The sequence below is a fragment of the Oratosquilla oratoria genome, chromosome 1 (assembly GCF_046742065.1).
Source record: "Oratosquilla oratoria isolate Oo_2021 chromosome 1, ASM4674206v1, whole genome shotgun sequence".
In the NCBI taxonomy this organism is placed as follows: Eukaryota; Metazoa; Arthropoda; class Malacostraca; order Stomatopoda; family Squillidae; genus Oratosquilla; species Oratosquilla oratoria.
In genome coordinates, this window is record NC_134777.1 from 50,213,192 (window position 1) to 50,220,691 (window position 7,500).

Sequence of the window (7,500 nt, forward strand, 5' to 3'; positions counted from 1 at the left end):
CAGATCCACGTGAAGCAGGCTGCGCCCAAGAACGTGAGAGAGGCTTTGGCAAGGGCAGCGGAGTTTGAAGCCTTTCTCATGAGCGTCAGCCCTGCTGCTCCCCCTCCCAGCGACGCGTGGAAGCGTCGTCCGAGCCGTGCTTGGGCCAGGCGTGCGCAGGCAAGTAGCAAACCATCTCAACCTGGTGGGAAGGTGAGCTCCAAGCCTTTCAAAGGGTCGTGCTTTAACTGTGGTCAGGTAGGTCACAAAAAGCACGACTGCAAGAGGAGGGCACGGTCGCTAGAGGACGGAATGCGACCGGTGTTCGAGCCCTGCTGCTGGAATTGTGGAATACGAGGACACAGTTCCCCTGAGTGCCGCCAGCCCAAGGGGGTGACGCCGTCGGCGGGAAACTTGAAGCAGCTGGGGGCCGGGGCACCTTCCCAGCAGAGCACTCGGGCGCCCCAAGCCAACTAAGGTGTCGTCAGGTGGCGGCGTCCGACGCCATCAAGGTGACAGGGAGTATCAATGGACGCCAAGTGGAGATGGTAGTGGATACGGGGGCAGAGAGGACCTTCGTGCGAGAGGGAGTCCTACCAGAACGTGGTGTGAAGTGCGTGGGTCAGCAACTGTGCGGAGTTACAGGAGACTGTGTACCGGTGAAGGGACCGGTGTGGTTGAATTTGGCCGTAGGCAGGGTGACTGAACGCCTGCCTGTGCTTGTGGCGGAGATGGAAGATGAATGCCTGTTAGGGTTGGATTTCCTTAATCGCGTGGGGGCATGTGTTGATCTCCAGGAGGGTAGGATGTCAGTGAGAGGCTATGAAGTGCCTTTGAATCCTAATGGAGAGCTCGCCACGAAGGATGAGGTAAGGGAACCCAGAGGGCAGAGATCTCAGGCCGTCAAGTCACCCAGCAAAGGTAAAGCACGGAAAGGAAGAGTGGCCCGCACCTCTGCTACTACGACCATGCACCACACCGCATCCACCACTATCGCCACCGCTAACAGCAAGATGGAGTCACCGAAGGAGGAGAAGAAACAAAAGGACCTACCAGAAGGCCTGCCTGAGTATTTGGAAGACTTGGCGGAGAGGAGTATCACGCAGCTGACAGCTGAGCAGGCAAGTAGAGTGAAGGCATTACTTGCACAATACCGTGACGTGTTCAGCAGTGGAGACATGGACTTGGGTCGCACGTCATTGGTTCAGCACAGCATCTTTACCAGAGATAGTCCTCCCATCAAGCAGGCGCCTCGTCGGGTCCCACCAGCAAAGAGAGAAGAAATGGAGAAGCTTGTCCGAGAGTTGGCAGCAACGGGAGTGATTGAGCGGTCAGACAGCCCGTGGTGCTCGCCGGTAGTCCTAGTGACGAAGAAGGACGGAAGCCGTAGGTTTTGCGTAGATTACCGGGCGCTGAACGCCGTCACTGTCCCTGATGCTTATCCTCTCCCCCGCATCGACGAGACGTTAGACGCTCTCAGTGGGGTCCAGTGGTTCTCCACGCTGGACTTGAAGTCAGGCTATCATCAAGTCGAGATGGCGCCTGAGGATAAAAAGAAGACAGCCTTCTCGATTGGGCAAGGCCTGTGGCACTGGAACGTGATGCCCTTTGGCCTCATGAACGCCCCTGGAGTCTTTGAGCGTCTTATGGAACGTGTACTCGACGGTATGCAATGGAAGGCGGCAGTCGTCTACCTAGACGACGTGCTGGTGTTTGGAAACAGCTTCGAGGAGGAGCTGGCTAGGCTCACAGAAGTGTTCAGCCGAATGAGGAAGGCTGGCCTGAAGCTGAATCCAAAGAAGTGCACTCTATTCAAGTCAGAAGTGCCGTTTTTGGGAAATGACGTCGTAAGGGAAGGTGTGAGGACGGACTCACTCAAGGTCACCGCTGTGGAAGGATGGCCAGTCCCTCAGAATGTCTCGGAGCTGCGCAGTTTCCTGGGCTTGTGCACGTACTACCGGAGGTTTGTGGCAGGGTTCGCCACTATCGCCGCCCCACTGCACCATCTGACGAGGAAGGGAGCAGTTTTCGAGTGGAGCGAGGAGTGCCAGCAAGCTTTCGTGGCACTGAAGCGAGAGTTGGTGGAAGCGCCAGTGCTTCCCTACCCACAAATGGGCTTGCCGTACATTGTGGACACGGACGCGAGCCAAGAGGGTGTGGGAGCCGTGCTGTCACAGCTTCGTGATGGAAAGGAGTATGTGGTGAGTTACTACAGTGCTAAGTTTAACAAGGCGGAAAGGAACTACTGCGTCACACGGAAGGAGTTGGCAGCGGTGATGAAAGCACTCGCTCACTTCCATCACTACCTGTATGGTACGCGCTTCACCATTCGAACGGATCATGCCGCCTTGAGATGGTTGAAGACTATGAAGGAACCGGAAGGACAGCTGGCCAGGTGGATTGGAAAACTGGAGCAGTACAACTATGAGATCGAGCACCGACCTGGCCGGGTGCATAACAACGCCGACAGCTTAAGTCGCCGTCCCTGCCCACCCGAGTGTGTGCATTGCTCACGGCGAGAGTCTGAGGTGGCTGTGCGGAAATTAACCGTCGCTCACAGCACCACCGAGGCAGACGAGAAGTGGAAGAGGGACCAACGAGAGGATTCTGACCTGTCTCTGGTGATTGGGTGGTTAGAGGCCAGCAGTGAAAGGCCTCCCAAAGAGACAGTATCACCCGAGAGTCCTGCTACCAAAGGACTTGTTGACCAGTGGGAGGCACTGAGTCTGCGAGGGGGAATCCTACACCGGCGTTGGACGCACGCACGAACAGGAGAGGTAAGCTGGCTGGTAGTAGTGCCATGCTCTCGGCGACAGGAGCTGCTGAAAGAGATGCACGAGGGTAATACCAGCGGCCACCTGGGAGTGAAACGCACTCTCGAAAAGTTGAGGCAGCGAGTCTACTGGGTGGGCCTGCGACGAGACGTTCAGGAGTGGTGCAAGACTTGCCGTGTTTGCGCCGCCAAGAGAGGCCCCGCCCACAAGACTCGTGCCTCCCTGCAGTTATACCACACCGGGGCGCCGATGGAACGCCTGGCTGTGGATATAGCCGGCCCTTTTCCGTGCACAGAGAGAGGAAACAAGTACTTGTGCGTGGTAATGGACTACTTCACGAAGTGGCCGGAAGTCTGTGCTCTACCTAACCACGAGGCAGAGACTGTAGCTCAGTTCCTTGTGGAGGAGGTGTTCGTGCGCTATGGAGTCCCAGGGGAACTGCACTCAGACCAAGGACGAGAGTTTGAGTCGCGGGTCTTTAAGGAATGCTGCAGTCTGCTTGGCATCAATAAGACTCGTACTTCTCCCCTGAGGCCCCAGAGTGATGGTATGGTGGAGAGGTTTAACGCGACGATTGTCCAGCAGCTGGCCAAGTACTGTCAGGAGGACCAGCGCGACTGGGATTTGTGGGTTCCGTACGTACTTATGGCCTATCGTTCAGCTGAGCATGAGGCCACGGGATTCACGCCAGCCAAGTTAATGATTGGCAGGGAAATTCGTCTGCCAGTCGACCTCTCTACCGGTCGACCACCGGGAGCAGAACTTCCACATACGTACAGTGATTACGTGAGGACGATGCAGCGGCGCCTGGAGGAGGCTTCCCGCTGGGCGAGGCAGCATCTGCGAGTGTCAGGTCAGGCTATGTGGAGGCAGTACCAAGGTCGCGCCAGAAATGCAGAGCATCAGCCCGGCGATATGGTCTGGCTGCATAATCCACAGAGAAAGCCTGGCAAGTCACCGAAACTCCAGTCTGACTGGGAAGGACCATATAAAGTGACGGAAGTGATATCCGCAGTGAATTACCGACTAGAAATGCCTGGCAGAAAACGGGCGAGTAAAGTAGTGCATGTCGATCGGTTATGGAAACACCCAGGCGAGGGAGAATTTACCTGGGGTGAACGTGATGTAGGTTCGAGAGACAGTGATAGTGGTAGTAGTAGTTGTGATGATGGTGATCATAGTCCTGGTGTTGAAAGTGAATGTGAAAGTGATAGTGACACTGAAAGTGACGAAGGTGTAACACATGAAGACTCGGGGAAAGAAAGTGAAGATGGAGGAGAGAGAGACCAGAGACTTGGTCGACTTCCCAGAAATAGGAAGCTACCAGCGTGGTTAACGGACTATGTGATTGACATTTGATGTTATAAATGTGTTAGGATATGCCATTTGATGTTATTTGATATTTGGATATGTCATTGTATGTGATTAAGTGTTCTTAGTATATGTAATGTTTTCCAAATGTAGAAGTGATGTTTTATTTCTTTTATACAGAATGTTTTGTTTTGTTCTTTTGTAAGTTTGTAGGTGAAAGCTGACGGGTCGTCAAGCTTTGTAGAGGGGGATAATGTGGCGAAATTGCATGTACTAGGGGTGATCAGAAAGTAATGACAGTCGGACTCGTAGCTGAGAGACTATAAGTGTTGGGGGGCGGGGAGCAAGGGGCAGCAAGTGTTGCCTGTTGTTACATGTTTGAGCTTGTCGCTGTTTGTCTAGCTTACATTTTATCGTTGCGCTGTGCGATTGCGTCATTGTTGGTTTGCCTCTCTAACCGGAAACATAGATTTTTCGAAAGAAGGCTGCAGATTCTACACCTTCACAAGGTGGAAACTCGGGAAAAAAGCAACGGAGATCAGAGAGGAATTGTTGCAAGTTTTTCCCGAGTCTACTCCATCACTGGAAACTGTTTCCCGCTGGATTCGAGCTTTCGCAGCCGGAAAATTGCAGCTAGAAGATGATCATCGTCCTGGCCGCCCTCGAACATCCGTGACCGAAGCAACGACGGTCCGTGCGCGGGCCATCATTGACGAAGATCCAACTGTTACTCTTCGATTCTTATCCTTGGAGCTCGGTGTCAGTTATGGGAGCGCACATGACATCGTGCATGAACACTTAGGGCTGAGGAAGAAGTGTGCTCGATGGATACATCATTTCCTTACGGAAGAGCAGAAGAGCGAACGGGTGCGGATTTGTCGTCTATGGCTGGCTGAATTCGAGCCAAATGGTCCGAAACGGTTCTCAGATGTAGCTACCGGAGATGAGTGTTGGATTTCTTTCTTCACCACCAGAGACAAGCAGTCTAACATGGTGTGGTTGAGTGATGAAGAACCTCGACCTCAGATTCTGAAGGAAGGATTTCGAAGCAGGAAGCGCCTTTTCACCATCTTCTTCAATTCACAAGGACCAATGTGTGTGGATGTAATGCCTCAACAGTGTACTATCACAGCCCAGTACTACACTGATCACGTCCTTCCTCGAGTCCTGGAATATCAGGCCAAGACTGCACCAACCCGTCGCCGATCGCGCCTTTTGCTGCACCATGACAATGCTGCCCCCCACAAAGCTCACCTCACTGTGCAGTTCCTGGAGCAGCAGGGGATCACACTTCTCCCCCACCCACCCTTCTCGCCTGACCTTGCTCCCTGTGATTTTTGGTTGTTTCCAAAGATCAAGGGTGCGATCGCAGGGAAGCTGTTTCATCGTATCCAAGATCTGGCGCGAGCAGTCAATTCAGAGCTACGAGGTATATCGGCTTCTGAGTACCGTGAGTGCTTCATGAAGTGGCGAAAGAGGATGGAACGTTGCATAGAGGCAGGAGGGGAGTACTTTGAAGGAATGTAGGCCACTATTTGGATTTACCTCTGTACCGTGAAAATATATGGTATCACTGTCATTACTTTTTGATCACCCCTCGTATGAATGTTGCAGAGTGTGCCTGGATGGTTGGTATGCGTGTAAGTGATGCGTGATGTCGGAGAGTCGAAGCATAAGCAAGGGGGTATGTTACCGTATGTAGCGAGGGTATGATGGGGGGGACGCCAGGGGGGGTCCCGGCGTCGCCTGCCATACCCTCGCATAGAGAGAGTAAGCCTAGCATTGGTGTTGAACACACGTGTAAAATCCTCATGTTCGCTAAGCAGAATAAACAAGAGAAGACTGAACTCCTGCCTTTCCCTGATCCGGACAATTGTAGGCGTGAACTTGTCTTTAACTCGTGATTCCATGATCACGGCCCACGAGAAAGAGAAAAAGGTGAGTTAATGTACATGCGAATACGTAAAAAAAAAAAAAAAAAAAAAAAAAAAAAAAAAAAAAAAAAAAAAAAATATAATATATATATATATATATATATATATATATATATATATATATATATATATATATATATATTGCTGGTACATTGTGACAAGTTAATGAAGGTGGAAAAAGAAGTCACGGGTCTAGTTCCGAGTTCCTGAGCTTATTCCTGACTGGTCAGGAATAAACTCAGGAACTCGGAACTAGACCCGTGACTTCTTTTTCCACCATCATATATATATACATATATATATATATATATATATATATATATATATATATATATACATATATATATATATGTATATATATATATATACATATATATATACACAGACATATATATAAATGTATATATATATATATATACACGCATATATATATAAATATATATATATATACAGTATATATATACATATATATATATATACACATATATATACGCATATATATATGTGTGTATATATATATATAATTATATATATATATATATATATATATATATATATATATATATATATATATATATATATATATGCGCTTACTAAGATGATTCATACATTTCATTTAAGGACAGACGTCCTCCAAATCAGGTTCCCCCAAAATGGCTTGACAAAGAAACTGAAAAAAAGTATTGCTAAAATGAGATAGGCGTATAAGAGATACAAGTGCTCGGGTGCATCTAATGACTATCAAAGTTATGTGTTAATACAGAGAGATTTAAAAAAGACAATAAAAAACAGAACCCCAAAGAATTCTATAGTTACCTTAGAGATAAAAAGGTTATTAGGAATCACATTGGTCCACTATTATCTGCTGACGGTCAACTTGAATATTCAAATGAAGGAATGTGTGATATTTTAAACAATTATTTTAGCTCAGTATTCGTAAACGAAACACCTCAAAGTGAACTCCAAATTGAAACCTATGAAAACTCTATGGTGAACTTACTACGGTAAATATAATAAAAGAAAAAATTGAAAGGTGTATAGATAAACTTAGTTAATAAAACACCAGGGCCTGACGGTTGTCATTCAAGAATCTTAAAGGAAATGAAAAATGAGATTGTTGTTCCATTAGAAATTATTTTCAAGAAATCCATCATATCCGGAGATGTCCCAATAGAAAGACTACTAACTAAATTAGCTTCACACGGAATAAGTGGTAGCCTATTAATTTGTACTAATAATTGGTTGAATGATCGAAAACAGAGAGTTGTTTTAAATGGAAAAACTTCTAGATGGAAAAATGTTACGAGTGGAGTTCCTCAAGGTTCCATTCTTGGGCCACTTCTATTTATAGTATATATAAATGATATAGACTACGGACTAAAATATATTGTTTCAAAATTTGCTGATGGTACAAAACTGTGCGGAATGACAAATGATTACTTAAACCAATTAGATATTCAAGATTTAAATAGATTACAGCAATGGTCTGAAAAGTGGCTAAT